Source organism: Alligator mississippiensis, chromosome 2 (genome assembly GCF_030867095.1).
Source record: "Alligator mississippiensis isolate rAllMis1 chromosome 2, rAllMis1, whole genome shotgun sequence".
Classification (NCBI taxonomy): Eukaryota; Metazoa; Chordata; order Crocodylia; family Alligatoridae; genus Alligator; species Alligator mississippiensis.
The window spans coordinates 201,184,682-201,208,071 of record NC_081825.1 but is presented as its reverse complement, the minus strand read 5'-3'; the positions used below and the strand labels follow the sequence as shown (position 1 = coordinate 201,208,071).

The following is a 23,390-nucleotide window of genomic DNA, read 5'->3' as shown; positions in this document are numbered from 1 at the left end:
CATTACTATAAGTGGGTAAAAATTAGAGCACTGTATTCAATAAAAATAGAATTGCTTTCTGAAAGAGATAATATTGAAGGAATCTATTTTTTGGAAGTTGAGAATTCATGTTTTGAAATATATGCTGAATGGTAGGAACACTGAATAGAACAGTTTTGTAAGTAAACTCTCCTGTTCATGCCCTTTCACCTCCTATTTATGACTTCAAGAGATTGCACTTCTGTTATAATCTAAAGAAATGAATATTTTTTATAATATTACTGATTCTGAAAATACAAGCGACCCTTTCCCCTGAACTGAAATTGCTGTAGGAAAGAACAGCACATTGGTGAGAGGCTTTGGACCCAGTTTTCCCCCAAAGTGTTGATTTTCCCAAAGGGCTGATCTTCAACCCCTTAATTTTCAGGTTTGTGAAAACAGGAAGTTTAGCCATGGAAGAGTGAAATCTTTTTCAAGTGGTTTTACCCCTCAACACAGGAAACAATTCAAAGGCAACATGACACTGATAGCTTAATTTGTGAAAATGGATAAATACCATATCTGCCCCATAACACATTAACCCATGTAACAAATAAATACAAAAATAGCACTCCAATGCTTGGTTAAAAGGTTTTGATTCACAGAGGAGGAAATTTAATTAAAGCATGTAATGTCAATTACTGTCTACTGTAATTGTGTTATGCCTCCCTAGAAATAATACAGGCCCAGAATTCTAAAGTTACCTGCGCGTTTGATGTAAATGGGATAAAATTATCAGGGTCCTGAGAAAATCCAGATAATAGGAAAAAATGCATTCTACCTAACTTCAGATGTCATCAAATTTAATTATTTATGGAACTTTAAATTGTCAATTACATAGGAAGTGACGTGCCTCTAACATATGCATATGAACCATCAAACCTGTACCTGGCACAAAGAGTTTGTGTTTAAAGATACTGTTTTTGGTTTGTTTTGTTTTTTAAATGAAAAAATTCTCTGCTACTGTAAATGGGTATAGCTTCACTAAAATCAATAAAACTGCATCAATTTATATCTGTAAAGAATATGGCCTGCAGTTTATATCAATAAATTTGATAGAAAAATTACAGGGAAAAATCACTAATTTTGCTCCATTTCTTCTGCTCTATTCTATGCAAATAGAAAAGTAAGGTAATTTTATTCAGAAGACTCTCCAGGTACCATAAATTCATCCTATGCCCTCTCTGGTACTGGGATATTTTTAGCCCCCTGGCCCCCCACCCCGTGGACCAGCCACCCCCTGAACCTTATAGCCCACAAGCCATTCCAGGTACCACCAGGTCAATCACTGTTTGCCACTGCCGGAACTGAGGAAGTAAAGGGGGGGGGTGGAGGGGGGCTGCAGGTTTTCTATGGGTCGAGGCTAAATATAACCGTAGGTCCCCTTCAAAGCCCCCTCATGGATCCCACAAACCTCCCTCCTGACCCCGTCAGACCCTCTCAAACCTCAGCAATCCCCTGCAGACCCCACCTGCCTCCCTGGTAGCTCCTATGGATCCTGCTTGCCCCCCCATTCCCACTGTAGACCCCTGATCCTCTTCCCAAGCCTGCTTGCCCCCCTGATACCCTCCAACCTCTCCCCATTACCCCCCCATCCTGATTTACCTTACATTGGGTGGGCATTTTGAATACAGTCCAACATGCCCCTAACCTCCCTGAATGTCTGCATTTAACTTAAGGTGCCATCCTGTTCTGCCTTCTCTCTGACTTCAGACTAACACAGCTAACTACCTCTCTCAGATACCATAAATCCACAGTTTTATATCAGCCCTCCCCAAATATGTATCTGCTACCTATTGTTTTTCTATTAGTGTAATTTTTCCCCATGTTGTAACAGGGAAACACTAGCAGAGAGAGCTAAAGTGACTTTCCTAGTAATGTGCATCAAACTGGTGACAGAGCTGAGAGCTGAACATAGGGCTTCTGAGCCCCAATCTTGTGACCAGCACTCCACAGCTTCCCTTCCTGTATTGTGAAAGTTAAGGTGCCATGATATTGCTCTCCAACCTTCAGCTGAAGTTAAGCTATTCCCAAACCGCCACTGTGATTGGAGAGTAGAAAGCTGGTAGAAAGCTCCAAGCGTGCCACCACTGACAAATATGTTAAGTGCTGAATCCTTGAGGACAAAATTGTCCTTACCAGTGCAGTATTACAGGAGCGTGGTAATTAAAATACACTAGAATTATAATACAGAGTTTGAAAAAATGTTAAAGCCAATCAGACTGTTTTTTACAGTTGGTGAATGACACACATACATCACATTTGTCAAACTCTCACCAGGCATTTTAGCAATGTGCAAAACAAAAATGATGCGGGTACACTTTAAAAAAAATTTGCATCTAATCTATGTATATGAGAAAAAGCTGGACCTGTGTAAAAGGAGGAAAAATAGATGTCAGAATGTATGAATAAGAAAAAACAAGATGGATATCATCTAAGAACTCAGACAGTCAATGTTACAGGCCAAATTTTTGGCAATGCCAAAATCACATTCAGTGCAACTGTAGGTGAGGAAATGATAATCCTAGACTATCTTCCTACATTCCCTCCCAATTCTGGAGGATTTGACTGGGGCCGAAATGGTCCTGCCAACCTTTAAAAAGACAGATTCAAGGGTATTGTACGGCACTGCTCTGACAAGACAGGACTCAATGGAGCCTTGTGCCCTCCAGTTAAGCCCTCCAGCTCTATCCCTAGAATACTTTTCCATACTGGTTATATACTACCCACAGCCAGGGAAGGCATAGAAACAAACAGCATAAAATTTGCCATGCTTGTTGTATGCTAGACCAGAATCTCCCCATGCTAGGGAAATCCTCCACAGTTCCATTTGGGTTGGTTTAAGGTTACTTTACAACCTTCTTGCAGCCAAAAAAGGGGTTCTTAATTACAGCAAGAATTTGATTTATAGACCACAACGGGCAAGATGCTCACTTTTCACTTAGTAATATGAAGACTGAAGACCAGAACCTATTCCATTTGGCATCAGTCTTATCCCAACCTACTTGAGTCCCCAGGAGTCATAATGTTTGTAGCGTATCTTCTTCATCTTAGCCAGAAGACCAAGTTACAAACAAATAGAGTAACCAGCTTTTACGTTAATGTTTCTTCAGGGACTCGAGCATGGTAATCCCTGAAATAAATAATTTGTAGAGATTTTAATGAGACCAAAGTAAGGTCTCCACTGGGGGTCTTTGAAACCCCCAACCTTATTTTTCTCTTACATCAAGAATCTTAAGAGTGAGGTGAAATCTACAGATGAATTCTATTGAAACAGACTGATATCTTGCAAAAAGGGCTGGAAAATATCATGGCTATTTTTTTTGATGTGCAAATGTACCAAATCTACAAAGAAAATGTAAGTGAACTTTGGCAAATATTGTTCCAGCTGGGTAATTCTATAGGACTAAGACCATGACAGCAAAATTTAAATTATCTACAAAAATAGAATACCATTGACATGGCATGACAGATCCAGAGGGATGCAAGTATTCTTTGCTTTGTACCTTGCAAAGACCCAAGTATGAATAAATGTAAGACAGACCACCATCTCTCATCTTGCAAGATGCTTGGAAGGGCAAACACAGAGGAGGAAAGCAGCATATTATATACATATAAGGCTTCCAGGTGCTTTACTTCACAAGCACCATCCTTAACAAAAAAATCAGCTCATAAGCCTTTAACTTGGAATACTTAGCAACCTCCTTCGACATAACCTCCTTCAACATAGGTAAAAGGAAACTGAGGTATAGAAGGCTTGAATTTAAACTCACTAGTGCTAGTGTTAATAAGGTTAGTCGATAAAGTTCCAGTTGTGATCACAGTATCCCTGGTGATTTCAGTGGGGCTATTTGTGGAGAAGGTACTATAACAAGCGCAAGGGCAGCAAAACTGGGCACTAAGTCACGTTCGCATTAGGAACTCACTTCCACTTCAGCCTCATATTCAGGCACAGAGTCTCAACAGAACAAGGAACAAAACCTTTTGATTTTCTTGTCTCTTTCTTATCAATTTCTCTTTTCCTTCCCTTTTTCTTCAGTTTACTTAAATTGGACTCCAGTTCCTTTCAGCTGAGACTCTTATTCACTGAACTGCATTAATACTACACTTCTAATTCATTTTCCCTCTTTCTAGGATATTGCCAAGTGGGAAATATGGTTCCTGAGAAACTGTTTTCCCAATACACAGCAAGCCGTTTACTGACACATCAGTGTTCCCATAGTTTTGTATCTAGTCAGTGAATTGGATAGCAGTTCCATATGTCAAAGTTGTTACAATTTTCTGAAGAATTGTATTACTTTGGAGAAATAAAAAAGCTAACAGCAGTAGGAAAAAAAAAATATAAAAATGAAGTTGAATTTGTTTAATCCTGCCTTCATCAGCAAGTTTGGTCAATGACCTCTGTATGAGTCATGAAAATGCTTTGAAACTTACAGTGATTTATATTCACAGGATAGGAAGTTAAAGGCTTACATTTCTATTCTCTAACCATACATTATTTCTCTCTGTACAAAATTCCTTGATAATTATCTATGCACTAAAGTATATAGGCATAATCTTTTCTGCTTTGTGGTACATATTAACCAAAACCATTCATCTCTATAACAATCTCTGTTTTTTGGGCTGATTACAGAGGATGTGTAGGTTATTCCTGGAAAGCTAGTTGGTAGATGCTCTCATCACAGCTTTAGTTATAAAAAAAACAACCCTCTACTGAGAGGCATTAGTGAGAGACAGGAATACTAAAACGAAAAAAATCTTTGTTTTCATGCAGTATCTATTAAAATTAAGAAGTGCTTTTTTTGCTATAATAATAACATTAACTTCATCTTACATAACATTTCTTTAAAGTAGATCTCAGAATGCTTTACACAGGAAGGTAATTCTCCCCATGTTACAGATGAGAAAACTAGGGCACAGAGAGGTGAATTGACTTGACTAAGTCAAATGGCAGTTCACTGGCCAAGCCAGGAAAAGCATTCAGCTGTCAAGAAGTAGTATACCGCCTCTCTATCCAGACGGTCAATCTGTAGATTGACTGCCTCTAAAACAGGGTTAATATTCCAGAGATCCTGCATTTGTAAACTCCCGAAAAGCAAAAACAACCATAATGCAGCAGGGAAAATAGTAAAATAAAGACTTCCCTTGAAGTCACGTGTAACTTGCTTTTCAGATAAATTGATAAATTTATATCATGCTGCCTTGCTGCTTTCCATTCTGCTACATCTGATCATTAACACTCACTGAGGCACTTCTGAATCAAGAACTATTTTGCAGTTCTCTGAAGAATTGTCTAGCTGTTTTATGGAGTCAGTTTAACTTTTCTTGAGTCTACAGTGTTCTTTTTATCTTTTGCAGCATATACGAGGGTGTGGGGAGATAGAAGGATAAACATATGTCAGGCAGGGTCTGACCATAAGTTCCTATTTAAATACTGAACTCTAAATTCAAAAGGTATAATATCAGTAGCTTGAGTAGAAGGTCCCTTCAGAAACCAAGAGGGCACTTAGTGATAGATAAATAAATGTTTCAATTCTGGGACATTTAGAGATCTGGTTCTAATACAGAACCTGTTCTGAAAAATAGATGAACTACTGAGGCAGTATTGCTTTTTCTAAACTTCATCAGTTTAGGTTTTGATTTTGTGTAATTGTTCAGAGCTATGTTTCATTTGATCTGGATCACCATGTTCAGGAAGAAAGAGATAAGAAATTCAAACAGAAGTCTGATGTTTTGATATATTATTCTAATAATCCAAGGTTGGCATTTTTGGAAAGTCTCATTCATTCAGTTTTATTACAAACCTAGTGTGAGTCACGTGCTGATTTATATCTGCACCACCAACCTCTACTATCAACATTGTGAAGAAAAACTTCTGGTTTGGGCCCTGTTCTGGTTTTAAGGAGACTTCTCCCATTCCTTTGCAACATAGGCATGAAAGAAGCATTTTGACACAGAACAGAGATTTAAATTAAGCAATATTTACTGTGAAGATTCTGAAAAAAGCAGATTTTACCTTTCTATCCGTCTATTCACAGTATTCTCTAGAGCAGTGATTCTCAACCACAGTGCTCCCCTGTGGGAGGAGGTAAAAACTGGCTCCTCCACACACTGGGCACCCTATGCCTGCTCCAGCATCCTGGCACCACTCCCTGTGGCCCACCAGCTCTGGGAGCAGGAAAATGAGTTGAGCTGCCCTCCAGCAGTCTTTGTGCTAACAGCCTCTGTGCTCTGAACAGCATGCTCTTCTGTGGGCAGGCGGCGAATTTTGCCAACTGTCCATAAATTTATGGTCAGTAAAAATTCAGGTTGAAAAAGCCTGTCCATAAAATCCATAAATTAATGTAAGCCTTCTGTAAAAACAATCAAGCTTTGGCTGCTTGGTGAAGCTTCCTCTTGGAAAGAAACTGGAGAGCTGGACAGGGGCAGACTGAAGTACAAGACTCAAGGCCCCTGCTAATCATAGGCCCCCTGGGGTGCCAGGGGCAGCACAGCCCAAGCGGGCATCCTGGCCCCGGGCAACTGGGGTGGGCAGTGCACACTTCCTCTCCTCTGGCTGGGCCAGGGTGCTGTGGGGCAGGCATGGGGCTCTGTGCAGATGGCAGCAGCTTCCCAGGGCCATCTGATGCCAGGGGGCCCCCCCATGGGTGGCCACACTCCTGCTCCCATTCCCTGCCATCTGCAGACAGCCAGCAGCACCAGAGTTGCTGGGACAGGGCGGGACAGCCCCATCCTGCCCTGCTCAGGCTGGCAGAGGGGTAGGTGGGCAGCCAGGGGTGGAGCTTGTGCCTTCCCTGCCCATCCCGCCAACCCAGCCCAGGCCTGCCCCAGCCCGTTCTGTGATGTGCAACACCCACCAGAAGGAAGGGCCAGGCTGGGACCTTCACCTCAGCAGTGCTCGCACCACCTGATTTGCCCTGGATGCACTGAAGAGGCCGGCCGGGCCCAGCCACAGCCCTCTGGCAAGTGCAGGAGGAACCTGCCCTCGCCTGGTCGGGGGCCTCTAATTTTCTGTTTGCCCAGGGCCCAGTAAATCTTAATCTGCCACTGCAGCTGGAGCTTGATTGGAGGATGGACAAAGCAGAGCAACTTTACCTGTTGTCTGAGAGAAAGGGCACTTGGGGTACTTAGAAAAGCCCTAGGAGGTACGCACGGGTGGGCAGGGATGGAGCACCGCCACCCACCACCCCATGCCACTGTCTCCCAGGAGCATGGCCTGGGGTGGGGGAACAAGGGCAGCAGTGCCCCTCTGCGGGCTGCACAAGCGCTGCTCAGCTGGCCAGACGTGGAGGGAGGAGTTGGAGGGGGAGAGAGCTTGCATGCGGCAGCCGCTGCCGCCACCCACCACCCCGCACTGCTGCTGCTCTGCGTCTGGTCGTGCACCCCCCACCCCCACTCCACATCCAGCCACTGGGGGTACACTTATTAAAAAAGGTTCAAAACCTTCTGGGCTGGGGTCTTTTGGGGCCTGTGCTGGAATGGGGGACTGGGGTCCATAGGAGTGGACTGGGAAGTGGGGAGCATTGTGCAGGATGTGGTCTGAGGCATTAGGGTATAGGGGTAGCACAGTATAAAACCACTGCTGCAGTCAAGCAGGTTTGCCAAACCAAGAAATTCTTTTTCACTACAAACTTTTCACTGGCAATAATTTTTTTTTTTTAACTTTTTAAAATTTTTTTTAATTTTTTTACTATGCTTGGTGTTAAACCACTAAATTTGAACACAGCCCTTCTACAGGGGTCTGACAGCTGGGCAGGACCTGGCAAAAGAGTTACATTTACCTGACACAAAACATAAAATGCTCATGTAAAGATGAGGGCAAGGAGGAACCAGAGAGCAGAAAGATCAAGGCAGATTCTGCCCCTGCTGCCTTCACCTGGCACCAGCAGCCACTTACACCGCTTTCTGCCTCCTGCAGAAACAGATGCTTCCTTCAGGGATCCAACAACCCACTACCAAGCTCCCCAATCTGCTTTGTCAAGCAGCCCCTACCATATCACCTCGCCATGTTCTCAGGGGCGCCCTGTCCACTCTACCGCTCCATAAGATCCTGTGGTGCTGTGGGGTTCAAGAAGGTAAGCACTATAGGAAGGAAATCAGTCTTTAAATGGGGTGCCACTAAATTCCAAAGTTATGGAGTGGTTAATTCTCTATTCTAAGTGACTAAACAATCACAATGTCACTATTTCTTTTCTACTACGCTAAGTAACTTTTTTTTTTTAAAGAGCTGTAGGTAAGACTATGGATAGTGAACTCACCAGATACTAACATCTATAGGACCTAGAGGCTTTTATGCCCTTGGTACTTGGTTCTGAGCCTGTGGTGTGTCATAAATGCTACCAAGTATCTAAGACCATGTACAGACATTGAGTTTCTCCTGGAAGAGTTGCACCCAGGAGACAGGGTGGACTCTTCTGCTCCAGCCAAGCAGGGAGCAAAATGCCCCCTTCACAACCCCCACATTCTGCAACAGGGAAACACAGCCTGATAGGCAGCCTGGGTCAGCCAATCCAGTCTGGGTCAGCCAATCAGGACTGCCAGGCGCACTACTGCTATCTTCACCAGGCAGACTGAATGAGCCTACAAAGCACACCAAGATGTACGTACAAGGGCCCCCCGACTGCACAGCATCAGCACTGCAAGTTCTCTGCTCTTCAAGGATTCAGCATCAAATAAGGTCAGGCACTTCTGGGTAAATTTTTCTACCAGGAGAACAAAGCTGGGAGAATGCTTCCAGATCATTTGCACATGAGTATGCAGTCAAAGTCTAGTTTACCATAGCAGTGACCTCATTAGAAGGCACTGACTACAGTACTCCCTTACCAATTGGTCTTTTTCCAGATAATTAGAGGTGCACCGATACATCAGTCTGATATCGGACTGGCACCAATACAAGGAAAATTGAATGCATCAGAAATCAGCCTGATGTGGCCAATAATTTGGCTGATAAATGCCCATGCGTGTGCACAGCCGCAGCGCAGCATGCAGGCAGCAAGGAGCACAGCCTAGCAGCTTGGAGAGCTGTGAGCAGCTGGTAAGTCTGTTGTAGTGGATGGGGAGGGGGAAGGAAAGGAGCTGGGGTGGGCGCGGATCAACACCCCTCCCCCCATAGTTAGCGGGGGAGTAGGGCTGAGGTAGGCACTGCCCAGCTGGGGTGGGGGGAATGCGAGATGGAGCCTAGGCTTGTCCAGGGGGCATGGGGAGGAGGGGTAGCTCCTGCCACTGTGTGCACCCTGGGAGGCATGCCCCCAGATCTGCGCAGGGTGGAGCAGGGCAGGCTGCAGCTGTGGGCTGAGACCGGGGACCATGACAGGGTCTTCCCGGCAGGGGCTGAGTTGTGCTGCACTCAGGGTGGGCAGCAGTGGTGCTGGAAGCAGGGCTACGGGGGGGAGGGAGGGCTGTAGCCACCCCAAATTTCACCATAGCCCTCCTCCTAGTGCCACTGCCGCCTGCCCCGAGCCCAGCATAGCCTAGTCCCCTCTGCTGAGAAGAGCTCGGAGTGGCCCTGGCCCCAGTCCACAGCTGCAGTCCACCCTGCCTTGTAGGCACATTCCCCCCCCCCCCCCTTTCCTCCTGGGGTGCATGTAGTGATCAGAGCTGCTCTCCCCCACATTCCCTGGATGAACTGTGGCTCTGCCCCACACCCCACTGTAGCTGGGCAGCACCTGCCCCAGCTGCAGCCCCTGTCCCACTCCCTTCCTCACTATGGGGGGCATTGATCTGCCCCCCCCCACGCCCCTTCTCTCCCCCTCCACCCAACAGACTTACCAGCTGGACGCAACTGTATTGGAAATTGGATCGGTATTGGCCCATATGCCTCCTTAAAAATCAGCTATCAGTATCAGCCCTCAAAATCTCTATCGGTGCACCCCTACAGGTAATGATGATTTTATTCTTAATTTTCTAGTTTATTAATTTTGAATGATACTTCTTATGTATTCAAAAGGCCATCTATCTATAGACACTTAGGGATTGGTAGGTGACAGAAAATTTCTCCCATGCTTCTAGTTTGATCTATAACAATTTTGTGCTAACCCTGGGAAAACAATGCTTTAAAACTCTGTACCAGAACACCTACCACTTTCGATTAATTCCCAATTTTTGTGACTACAATTTAAAAAATTTACAAAAGCAGAGAAAAGAGCACGTATCAGCTTTGCTGAAAAATTACTAGCCAAAGCATGAAATCTGTTTGTCTGCAAGTTACTCTCAAAATGGTGACAAATAATCTGTGCTGGGATGAGGTAGGTGCTGGTAGGAGTGGACTGGGGAGGGAGGAGTGGACCGGGGAGGGGGGAGCATTGTGCATCCTGTGGTCTGAGGGGTACCACAGTATAAAACTATTGCTGCCAGGAGCATTGCTTTGAACTCAACATGGTGGTTCAATACATAAAGCCTACATGTGTACCTCTCACCTCTCTCTCAGTTAACTTGTCTTTGTTCCACACCTGACAACTGCCCATGCCCATTTCAACTGGTCAACTTAAGGAAAGTGTGGTGCAGGTGATATAAGCAAGATGTGGTACAGGTGAACTAGTTGATCTGAGTCTTCCTAACTGTCAGACCTCTAATTAGGAAGAGTTCTGAAAACTTCAGGGTTCTAAAAAACCACAGGTGCTTACTTTTGCACAACCACATGCTAAGTCCAGTAAGCAGGGGCATAAATAGCAGTTTGTGCTCTAGGCAAAACCCTGCTGAAGAGCAGGGATGGCGGGGCAGTGTCACTGAGGGCCAGAGGTGAGGGGGTGCTGAGCATGGGTAGAGGAGGGAGTCTTAGGTGCTCCAGAGATTCCAAGTCCCCAGCTGATGCTAGTGAAGCATCATCTGCTTACCCCAGGTATTACTGCTACAGGAGTCTGCACTGCTCAACCATCCCAAGTTACACTACTGCCAGTAAGCATTCAAGGCCCATCACAATATTTTTTTCTTATGACCTCTGGGAATTTTAACCCAGCTGTTAAAAATTAGTATAGTATATTTCACTACTTAGTGCCATTATACATTCATATTTATCATTCTATGTTTTATCTTAAAAGTAGATCTGTTTTCTTCGAAAAAGTCTAAATTGCTATCTTCTGTTCTTTTTATGTTAGTAAACCTTTATATTGTACAGCTTTCAGTTTAATTGCCAACTTCCTGAAATTCTTTCAGGGTAAAATATGATTTTTCCAATGCACCAATTAGTATTATCAAAAGTTTTTGTCCATTTTATAGCATTAGTGATTGAAAGCCAAATTCTGCCCTCAGATACTCCATGCATCTGGAAGTCATTGAATTTATATGGATGTAACCAAACCTAACAAGTTATCTGAGAAAGACTCAAAAGCAGACAGAACTAGAAAACACTTCTTCGACCTTCTGTTTAAGCCTAGGTGTAATAAGAGAGAGTATTATGCTGTCAATATGATCAAAGAAAGCTATGGCTGAAAATAAAATGGCAGCTATGAAGACACAAGCCAACACATTCCGTGTACGAAACGAACTGTAGTGATAGCCTATTGCTCCGCAATGAAACTTGTTGTTCTCCTCATTCACATATCCATGTGTTTATTGAACTTGGTGATCGAGTTTTTCAGTCTCTGGGCCTATTCCTATGTTGAACAGGTTGATGGATGTGGCCCTGTCTCCCCCTAAGGCAGGAGGAGATGCAGACTGAGGGTCTGCTTTCTACTGCAGTGGCACCTGCATGCAAATGCTGTGGTGTCAGCTATGGGGCTCCGAAGGGAACCACTTGCCAGAAGAAAATGCAGTTTGACAGCAGTTCCTAACAAGAGGCAGGAAATGAGGGAGGGAGAGAAAAGTGATAGGAAACAAAAGGACTTTATAAAACAGGGATTTATTGCTTTCATTTGTAGCAATTTTCTTTTGTTCTGTTTAAGCACTGTGTCTTCCAAGTCCACGCGCTGCACAACAGAGATACCTGTCTAAAGAAAAAAACTTTTATTCCAACCTGGAATTGACTTTCAAGATTCAACACAAGCTTTAGTAAAATATTATGGAGGGACAACAATAAACTAGTTCTAATTAATTTGGCACAGCTCTTGGCTGTGATACCAATCAAATCAATATTAATAGAGATTGTGTGCTCTCTCTCATTAGAGCACAAAATGGGTACCAATCTTCTCATGAAGATTTTGGATCATAAAATTGTGCTTGAGGTCAGTGCATTTGGCTTGTCCTCCTTTCCTTTCCTTTCCTTTTTTTTTTTTTTTGGAACAGGATGGGAAAATATATAATGATGATATGTTATTTAGTACCTGAATAAAAATATACATTCAGGCTGCCCATGATGCACAACTGAAACTAGTTTAATATGAAGAAACCCTGGTTTAAGAAAATAAAGGTTTTAGTAGCTCATAGGGCTCAAATTAAACACGTAAATAGGTAACACTAGCTATTTCTCATGCTGCCTCACATTTCTCTATTTTTATCTGCAGGATCAGGCATGTTAGAGAGGGAGGCCTGGTAAGAATTGCCTCAGCCATCATTCTTGGTTACTTACATCTGTGGTCAATTTTCCACACTTTCTTCCATAAAAGGTAAACGAGGCACTGTACTTGCAACAGGATAATCTAAACAATATGAACAATGTTACTGTTAAAGACCATCTGGCTCATCAAGCGCAGCTCCAGACTTTTAACTCCTTGAGTGTGGAACCACGTAGTATATTTTTGTCTTTTCAAAATTCATTTTTAAAACTGGTAAAAGTAGAGCTCCTAAGAGTAGAGCTCAAAAGGGTCCAGTGCACAAGGAATTCATTCTCCTTTCTTTACTGTTTTTATTTTTCATATGTTATAACCAGGACTAGCAATTACCATTACCATTTTTCTACAAAAAGGTCTTAGGATCTTCTGTAAGAAGCCACTGTCTATCAGGTTATAGACCTTTTTTTTGTCTCATAATCATCTTAAAAACTAAGGGCCAGATCAGTCTCGCAACTTTTAGAAAAGGGAAATAAAAAGAAAAGCAAAAGCAAGTGTAGCTTTTAGCAACTGGTATCTACATGTTTCTTATCTTTCAAAATCCATCAGTTCTTTATACCTCTCATTACATGGGTGTGGAAGTCACCAGGAGGATAGCCCTGCAAGAAAAGGGGGAAAGCACAGAATGAAGGAGGAGGGGAGAAGGAAGCATTTTAGGTATTCAACATGACTGAGTTTACAGAGCACAAAACTGAGAGCTAGGAACACATGAATTCAAGGGCTGGTTCAACTATGGCCTTACTTGGTGTCACACATCTGGTCTGCATGCATCCATTTGTCATCTGTAAAATGGGGATGCTACTTACATCACAAAAGTATTGTCAGAATTAATTAAAATTCTATAAAACAATGTTGAAGATATAAGACCCAGTGTTGCCTTAGCCAATGGCAATATTCCCATTGGTTTCATTGGAACAGGTTCATAATCATGCAAGTATCAAACAATATTATAATTGGTAGCCAGTTAAGTACGTAAATTTGCCTTCTACAGATACCAAAGCCAAAAGACACTTTCTTAAAATAGGGACAACAATAACTGTGCATGGAGTGGGTTAAATATTGCTCTTAGTTGCGCCTTGGAACTCCATGTGGCCAGACTGTAACATAAGATAGGTTTGGGTTCTTACAATTTTTTTCCTCCAGTTGTTGACTGTATCGAAAAAAAACATGGTTCCAACAACTTAATGTTCCTGGAAGGAGAAGAAATTAAGCAAAAAAAGAGTTAAAGCAGAGCTGGAATTTTTTTTTTTCGGAGGATAAACAACACAAAAGGGGGGTTTTCACATTCATCAGTTTCTGGCTCTAATTCTGTGTCACCACTTTAAACAGAAGCATCACCATATCTGATTTCTAGGTAGGGTGCACACATTACCAAATCTTCTACTCCAACAAATTCTTCCACCCACTCCTTGCAGCATGTGTTGATAAACTCCTTCTTTGAGGCTATTACGATCTGGATCTCATTTTTGTTTAAGCCATTATATAAAAGTCCACTGGAATATGCATTGCCATAAGTTTGGGGAAGCAGGAATTTAACATAAATTGTTTCTGGGAGGTAGTGTTGTTTTCTTTTCCCCTTCAGAAATCACACTATGCCCATGACTCATGTGGGGAGGGGGGGACAGACAACTCTATAAAAACACCAGAACAAAACAAGAATTATAGTGAGTAAGATATGTCAGAGTGTTTTCTGATTACCAGGGTTAAAGTTAGGATTCACATATAAAACTTAATTTGGTCACACTGAAACAATTAAGTATTGCTGCAGAGCACCAGCTGTACAACTATTTATGCAACCAGCCAAATGTAAGAGCTTTGCAAGCATAAACAATAGTATTTCACAAAACAATGATTTTAGATCACTCAAAAAAATTCCTTCTGTGTGTCAGAAAACTTATAGGGATGAGCTTTTTCAGTGTTGTTCTAAGATGTACTATTTGCCTTTCTAAATAACACAGCAATAACTTTTTGCAACTAATCTGGAGCCCTACCCTTAAACTAATATTGATTTTAGCAAGTAGAAAGTTCCACTTCCAGTCAACAAAGATTCTCTTACCAAAGTCTCCCATATTATGGTGTGATATCATCATTCATATGGCAAAGGGTCATTCTAGACCTTGGATAAAAATAATTGTTTTTAAAAACTCCATGGCCTATTTTTCTAATCTGGCTTCATTCTCTAAAATGGAAAACTCATTGACAGTGGTATCAACTTTGCTATCAACCTCTATATTTTAATTAAGAACATGCCACTAGAATAATAATGCAAACACATGCTGAATGATCAGAGGGTGTGCTCTAAAAGCAGTCTGCAGAGCTTTAAATGATATAGGGGCCAGGAACCTTTTCAAGCCGCAGGCTGGAACAACCCAGCCCCAATCTGATGCAGGCTGAGTGGCTCTGCTGATGTCTCAGCAGCAGGGGGATTTGCCAGCACCCACACCAGGGCCAGGCACTACCACTCCTCCTAGCCCCAACATTGCTCGTTGGTCAGGGTGCAAATACAGCTTTCAGCCAGTGGGAAACTGAACTGGGCCAAGGGTAGGGGACAGTTGGGAGCTGTGCCTGTGCCACTCTCACTTCTCCCCATCCCCTACTCCCCAGCTGCAATACGGGCACAACTTCCAGCTGGGGAGGGACTGAATTAGGGCTGGGCAGCTGGATGCTGAAGCTGCTTCTTTCTACCCCCCAGCTGCAGTGCAGGCACAGTGGGAAGCCCCAGGTCAGTTCCCCACCAGCTGGATGCTGTTCCTGCACTGCAGCCAAGGAGCAGAGCAGAGGGTGGCGAGAAATGGTGGTGATGCAGACACAGCTTCCATTTGCCTAGCCCCAGCTCTGGCATGGGCATAGGCAAAGCCCTCTGGCTCTGTAGGCTGCATCCAGCCAGCAGGCCAAATGTGGTTGACCACTACTCTAACTTTAAATCCTCCTACATGCTAATGCTGTTTCTTAGGGTTATTACTTGATCGAGTCTGCTCCAAAGCACTGGGATTCCAATGCGTCAGAGCAGCCTCCACGCTTGTGTATAGGTGCCCATAGTCACAAAGCCAAAAGTAAACCTCAGGTCCTTATTCCTAGTGTGATGCCCTAAACCAGTGGTGCTCAACCTTTTTGGCTGGCAGGCTGGATGGGCTGTGCCCAGCTATCCATGGGCTGGATCCAGTTGGTGGTCCCAATCTGGCACCCAGGACAGTCACAGCAGAGCCCATCCAACCATACAGAGGGGGAAGGGAGCCTGATGTAGTCCCAACTCAGCCCCACAGTGGGGAGGGAATGACTTAGCTCCAACCCAGCTTGGGGGGGGGGGGAGGAGGAGGCAGGAGGGGGCATAGCTAGGCCCTGACGCAGCTGCACAGAGCTTGGGAATTTTGCAGCAGGAAAGCATGGCCATATTAATTGCCACTGCTTCCCCACCACCAAGTTTCCCAACCCATGGAAACTCCCATGAGCCAGATACCATGGCGTTGTAAGTGCATTTGGCTCATGGGCCAAAGGTTAATCAACTCTGCCATATATCAACAGAGACCAACCTGCAGCATAGGTGCCACAAGTGGCATAGGCAGCCTGTGTATGTGGCATGGCGCACAGCAGATTGAGGAGGGGACAGGCAGCATGATGGCAGCAGGGAATTCGATCAGGCAGGGAGCACAGGGTAAGAAGCAGAAATTAGAGCTGCAGCTTTGTCAGGGAGCACAGAGCAGGAATCAGATAGCTCAACAGCAGATCGAGCAAGGATAAGGGCCAGAGAGGCACTTGGGGATGGTGCAGGGTGAATCTGTGGAAACCTGTCAATAAAGCTGCCCCCCCAAACCCTGTAAATTGGAGAATACGTATTCCTCATTATCAAATAACCTCGAACCATCTGAAGCCAGAGGCAAAAACTGTTTTTAAAAGGCTTTTTTAAAGTGAAAGTTGAAAAAAAATTAAACCATAGTCTGATACTCTTAATTAGGTGCTGTAGGGCACAAGAGAATGTTATATATTAATACAATTGTTAGTAACAAGTTGAAGCTGACTATCAGTGAATAAGTTTCTCTCTCTCTCTGTAAAGTACAATTTCATATGATGAGTAAAAGGGGTTTGATATCCATGTTCCACTACTAAGCAGCGCTACTAAAATACTAGAAGGATAACAACCAACCTAAACCAAGCTGTAAACCTATGAGATGTCTCTCTTGCTTTAGAGACAGACCTGGTTATTTCCTCATGTAAAAATATTTCAGAAGACTGCCATAATTACTGCTCTCCATTAAGTGCCCCTGATTATTATGAGGAATATCTACAACACAAGTGCCACAAGTGGCATGGGCAGCCTCAATGCATGGCATGTGACAAATCAGGGAGGAGACCGGTAGCACAGCTGGAGACGGGGCAGGAAGGAAAAGAGCAGAAAATCAGGCAGGGAGCCCAGGACAAGAAGCAGAAAGCAGAGCAGGGGACTGGGCAAAGGAAGGGGATTGGAGTGGCACTTGGAAAGGGTGCAGGACTAATTTGTGGTACACCCAATAAAAATGTTGGCCTCCACTGGCCTACCACATTTCTGTTGAAAAATAACTAGTTGGCTCAATTCAGTTTCCAGATCTGCCGGTGGAGCAGAGCACCAAGTAAGGCCCTGCTCTAACTGCATCTGAAACATGCTGATGCAGGCCACAGTGGGCTAGGCTAGAGCAATTTAGAGATCTACTGATCCATTTACTCTCTCAAGTAGACTCTGTTGATGAAATTTCTGAGGAGGTTTTGAACAGAACTTGAGGTTATAGACCAGGTTTGTAGACAGGGATGCAAATTTCTGTGTTCAAACCACATACTGTACTGTACACATGATTTGCTTAGAGCTTCAAGCTTGCACTCATACCCAAGCCAGAAATGGTTGAAGAGCTCTAGGTTTGCTGTGCAGAGGGCCAGAGTGGCACAGACTCCACACATGGGAACAGTTTACACAAACACACTGCATGTACCACAGAGGTCTGAGCAGGTCACCAAGGATGGCAGTGGTAGGGATTGCGGGATCGACGTTGCATTGCTTCCCCCCCCTCTGCCCTGCTCCTTGTATAATCCTGTAGGTATCAAGGGTGTACTCTTTTGTATATGCAGTTATTGACCAACTTTAAAATGTCACAAGAAGCCCTAATCCTGGTATCAAAGTAGCTTGGGTAATAGTTCTGAAATAAAACAGGAAGTTAATTCTTTAAAAACTTCATTCTGCTCAAGGATCAGCTGGTGAAGGAATACAAGTGCATGAGCCATTCCTTCTTCTGTCCCTCCCCTGGTAGCTGAGATTATCACCTTCACACAAGGCTCACAAACTGAAACTGTCCAAGGTTTCTCAAACCTCTCACATCTACAGCAATACAAAGCACTCTCCATAAGGTCATGGAACCACCTCTATACATCCAGCTAAAATAAGCAGCACTAAGGGATCTAAAACCTATTGGTTAATATGAAAAATCTATTTTCTCTTTAACTATTATGAAGATTGAAGTTCACACAGTACACTAGTAAAGACATTTGTTGCATGAACAGTCACTTGCATTCAGAAGTTTATTACAAATGGGAATCATACAGACTTATTTCTCTTCCTATACATAAATCATTCTTCTTTTTTATTTCTGATGCTTTGTATTTCAGTAATTATATCACAATCTTCACACATGCCTTGAAATAAATGACCTGCGTCCTTTCAGAAGAAAGTGTGAAGGTAAAAGCAGATTATTTATTTATTCCTGTCCTTTCATGGAGATAGATGTTACAAAAATGAGTGGTAGGTTTCTGTAAAAAGAAATCCCCAAAGATGGAAACTGCATATTCTGACCTGCACTCTGTGGTAGCTGGCACTGAAACAACAGATAGAGTGTTTTGGGGTTTTTTCCTCCAAAGATTACGACGAGCTATGTTTATACTCCCAAAGCATCAGGAACTAAAAGAAAAGGAGGATTCTCCTAAATACCTAATGACTTACAGTGACTAAATGAGACAACTGAAGAAGAGAAAACTGCTGCAGCTGACTGTGTTGTCTCGAAGTTTTGGCATTCATTATTTAAGTTCAGTGGAAACTGTTCAGCCTTGAAGCAGACTGACTCATCCTCTTTAACTTCTAATTTCCTGTAAACGATCCATTAGCTTTTGGCAAGGTTTATGTTGTATAATGCTTCCATCAAAAGCACAATTCTCAAACTCTCATAATTTTAACGCTGCCTTTTGTGGCAGAATTTTAATCAGGGTAATATCTGAAGACACTAATCCAATTTATGTCTTTGGATATCTGCATTTAACTTCCATTTGAAGTTGCCCAATGTGCCATAGCCAAAAGCAGAATCTGTCTCGCTGTTCTTAAATGTCCTCTTCAAATGGACATGTAGGGTCAAATCCCAATGCATGTTACAGTATACAATCCCACTGAGTGTGGCAGAGGGTACAACTGGACTTTCTTATGGAATATAAGCATTATCCAATTATAAAAATATTATCTTAGACTGGCAAGTCTCCATATGATAAACTTTTAGATTTCTTGGTTTCTCATTTCTCATGGTAGTTCTGTGAAAAGTAAAGGTTAGTTTGTGACTTGCAGCAATTGTCATTTTTTAACATCCAATTTCATATGAATATCTACCTCATAACCAGTGGTGTCTAAAAATGCCAGTATTTCAAAACAGAAAATAACTGTGGTGTTTCTAATGCCACCATTTGCTAACTTTGAGTAAATGTCAACACTGAAATGGTGACTGCTCTAGTTCTACTGCCACCTGATGTAGTTCTCTAAGCATCATCAATTATCATTCAATGAGCAGGGTTTCTACAAGAGATCTTTCTAATGTGTCGACTACACAAGCATATATGCTCTGTCAGCTGGTCCAGTAAAAATATTTCTTCCTCCTTCAATTTATTTTTTTTTTTTTTGTGCTTTACAATGTGTAAAGGTACCAGCTGCGGAGACTGGAATCCTCCATTTATCCACACACAAAGAATGGCCTCGAGAGCATGTGTATAGGCTTCCTCATCTTAACATGCTGCGTCTTTGACCTGCAGCGAGCGGAGGTTTCAATGCTCATTCATTCATCTCCCTGGCCTCTCTCCTAGGACTGTCAACAAGTGCAGATAATTAACCAAGATTTGTGAGATGGACATCTGCCTAATGGGAACTGAACTGATGCCACCAAACTAAATCTTACAAGCAAATTTACTTGTTATCAGATGGTAACACCTTTTATTTACTAAGGGAGCTATTTAAAAGCACCAGCATATGGGCCAAATGCTGTGTTTCTTCCCATCAGAAAAAAGCCATCACCATTAGACATGATGTTTTTTTATATAAAATAAACCTCCACGATCCTTTCAATGGGTTCTTTTTTTATTTAGGTTAAAATGCACGGGACTAGATTTACCAGAGGCCTTTGGCTACCTAAATTCAACATTTGGGCTCTTCTGGTATTCACATATCCCCCACCAAACCCTGCAGGAGTCTCACCACTAAATTCCCACTGGTAAAGTCTACTAAGCACATCAGTTCTATTGCTGGGCATGCACACAACTCCCCAAATCCTGAAAATATTGAGCAGCTAGTTCATTGCTAAGATTTGATGAGATTCTTAAAACAGCTGTCTGTCTCTATTCAGGCCTCCACTAAGTGAGTATGTTCAGAGGACCATTAACCCACACAAAGGAAGAAGGGTAGGTGACAGCTTCTTCCCGCTTCCCCAGTAGCCCAGTAGTTGCAGCTGGCAGCCAGGAAGTAGGAGACCCAAGCTCAAATCCCTCTTTTCTGTGATGAAACCTGAATCCTCTTCTCCCACCCCCCATGTGACTATTCTAATTACCAGGCTCTCGGGTATTTTGGGACCAGGTTCAGCAATCCTGCCTGCCGAAGCTGTTTCACATTGCATGGAATAATTAAATAGTCTTTGGAGCAAAAAAATGGATTTTGCCATTGACCAACAAGCATATGAAGTGGCTAAAAACTGAGGTGGAAATCATGGACATGACCTATTTCTTTCTAAGTTTTGTTACTCTTATTTTTTTTTATATTTAATTTCCTCATTTTTATATGTGTGATTTCTTTCGGCAGTGCTTAACATTTAAAGCATGTAACACGAGCACACTGTTCCTTTTACTACAGTTGATAACATGGTGGCATTTATGGCTTGGTCCTGTAAACTCTGAATAGTCTGGCTTTATCCAGAAAAGCACATGCTTAACTTGAAGCATGTGAGTAGTTCCCTTCACTTGTCTACTCACATGTTTATTATTAAATATAGAATTGAGTGCTTTGCTGAGCCAGAGTGTCCCGAATTTGACAGAACTGACTCTGCAGCTATGCAGGGAAGCATTTTCTAAGTGTTCCCTCCCCTGAAGTACAAATTGGCAGCATATGACCCCACTTTCCTGGCTGAAATTCACAGATAACCTTATCTGTTTGGGATTTATAACTCAAAACAGGAGAGCTGGAGCTGAAAATGTGGAGCCCAATGAAGCAGAGACTATATGCTAGTCATCTAGGGGTTAAGCTAATTTGTTAGTGCCCTTGCTGTTTCTTGCTGTCAGACGCTATGCATCTACTCTTTAAATTCTGAAAAGAACACCGACCTTTAATCTGTGGGATTAGTTCCTTTGACAAAATGGAAGATTATGTCTTTTTTCCCACAAGCCTTCATGCAAAGCTTAGCCAGCTTCCATCTGGTCTGGCTAATTAAATGTAAGTTAACATTAAGTTAAGAGCCAGCTCCAACCCACAGACCTCCTATTCTGCAACTGGAGATCTATTAATTGGCCAAACTAATTCCAATTTTTGATTACTTCTGTTTTCTTCACTCTCTCATGAAAACAGTGAAATGTTTTTGAAGACATATTTGCATATTTTCTGTTCCTGAACACAAAACACTAAGATATTCTAATAAGACACTGAGAAAATACAAAAATCTCATCTTTTTTTTCTTACAGGCATACAGATTATGAAAGCAGCATCACAGTATCCCAAAGGTTACCTGTTGTGGCTGAGAACCTTAATCTTTTAAAACCAGAATAACCATGCCTGTTAACACCTGACCCGGATCTTGCCTGTCAGGTATTTTAATGTTAGCGGGCTAATGTTAGTGGGCTAAAGGATTTATTCAGACAAAACTGTCTTTGAAGTCAACTCAGGAGTTCTGTCTGAGTGAATTAGGAGAGGAACAAACCCAGCAATCAGGGGTCACTTGATTTATATTAACTTCAAAAAACAGCTTTTGATTAAATTAAGATTGAAAATAAAAAGGGCATACACCACTTTGACTTTGCATACATCGAATTTAGGATCTCAACTCCTTATATTTCTTTCTGATGACTAGTTTATTTTTACTACACATTATGATTAATATTTGGGAGAAAAAGTACTACCTAGTTAATGTTTCTAATACGCAAAGCAGCTAGCTTACATCCATAAATTAAAATGCAACCACTAGACAATAATTCCCCTTGAAATCTCAAGGCCTTCTTTTAACACATTAAACTTTGTATCTTGATCCTCCTTCTTTGTGATGTTACACAAGGCAGACATCCACTTAAAAAGGAAATGCTGCCTTATGATTTTTTTTTCTGATTTAGCACAGTGCCTGCAAGGAACCAGAACCTTAAACTAAAATAGTCTCACTGCTTCACAAAAAGAAATGGAATGCAAGAAAAGAAAAGCAGTTGGTTCTCATTGAACAACTGAGGTCAGAACACTTGAGGTTCTGTTTTATTAATACCTATAACTCCATCAAATATAAGCAGACAAGACATAATCCAAAAACAACTTCTCCACAGATAACAGGCAACATTAGAGTGGCTAGAGAAGCAAGGTGGGAGACAGGAGACCTGAGTTCTATTCCTAGTCATCCGATAACAGATCAAGTCACTTTACCTCTTTTTGCCTCAGTTTCTTGCTATATAAACAGAGACAACATCACTTAACCTCTTTATTGCATAGGGCTCTTCTATGCTTGGATGAAAATTGTCTATATAAGGGCAAAGCATTAGTGACTACTATTAAGTTGCAAACAGAAACAACAAGGAACTAGTTCATCTCTAAGAGACACCAAAAACAAAAAAAAAATACTTTAAATACAGAGCATAAGATGAACAGTACAGTAATAAGAAGCTTTTGCTCATACTAGATTACTACATTTTCTTACCAAACAAGTTTTATTCTAATTTTACAAAAGCTAGAACTTTTGAAAGGAAAACAAATTGGAATCTTATAGTGTAACATTTGTCTACATAAAACTATGGTCTACACTAATCTTCCTCATAACCATTTGCATCCAAGCTTTAGCCTCTTAGCCAACTTGTTCTACACTCCTGCTCTAATTCCATGGAGTTTTCCTCCGTAGTTTCCACAAAGCATGTCTCTGGGACATGGTTCTTTACACTTAGTTATTACCATTTATTCAGAAGGAGCAGCTTAGCTGACAGTGTTTTATAAGACTCGGGGCTGATTCCCTCAACAATGAAGTACAAAGACATCTGGGATGAAATGCTGTGCAAATTTACCCACACCACCTTTTAAGACTGAATGCACTGTACTTCCAAAAAGACCATTAAAACCAAAACCAAATTCAAGAAATATCAGCTCCACATTACAGTGAAATGTAGCTCTCAGTCCTAACACACTGTTGGTTGATTTCTGTGAAATCATTCTTGGCACTGATTCCAATTTACCCCAGCTTTCCTCGTGATCTGGCGACTGGAGCCACCTTGTGCCCTACTGAGCACCTGCACCCTACAATCCTTGTGGCAGCTTGTTCACAAAACACCAAACGCATCCATAGTAGGGTATGCACCAGAAAGTGTTTAGGTAATCAGTTCTTCAGATGCCATATACATTTATGATAAACATATTAAAAGTGGCTGAAAAAAAAAGGGGAAAACATGAGGGGG

General features: G+C 42.3%; 1 protein-coding gene and 1 long non-coding RNA gene across 2 annotated transcripts in view; both read right to left on the bottom strand.

The window, feature by feature from the left end:
* The window catches only part of PARVA (parvin alpha), a 112,651-nt gene that overhangs the window by 59,709 nt on the left and 29,552 nt on the right, over positions 1 to 23,390 (bottom strand). The gene's annotated exons all lie outside the window — the stretch shown is intronic.
* Positions 11,836 to 15,802, bottom strand: LOC132248700 (uncharacterized). The gene is made up of 3 exons (XR_009460042.1): positions 13,060 to 15,802; positions 12,521 to 12,590; positions 11,836 to 11,942 (listed from the first exon to the last, which is right to left on the bottom strand). It is a non-coding gene; the product is annotated as an uncharacterized LOC132248700 (long non-coding RNA).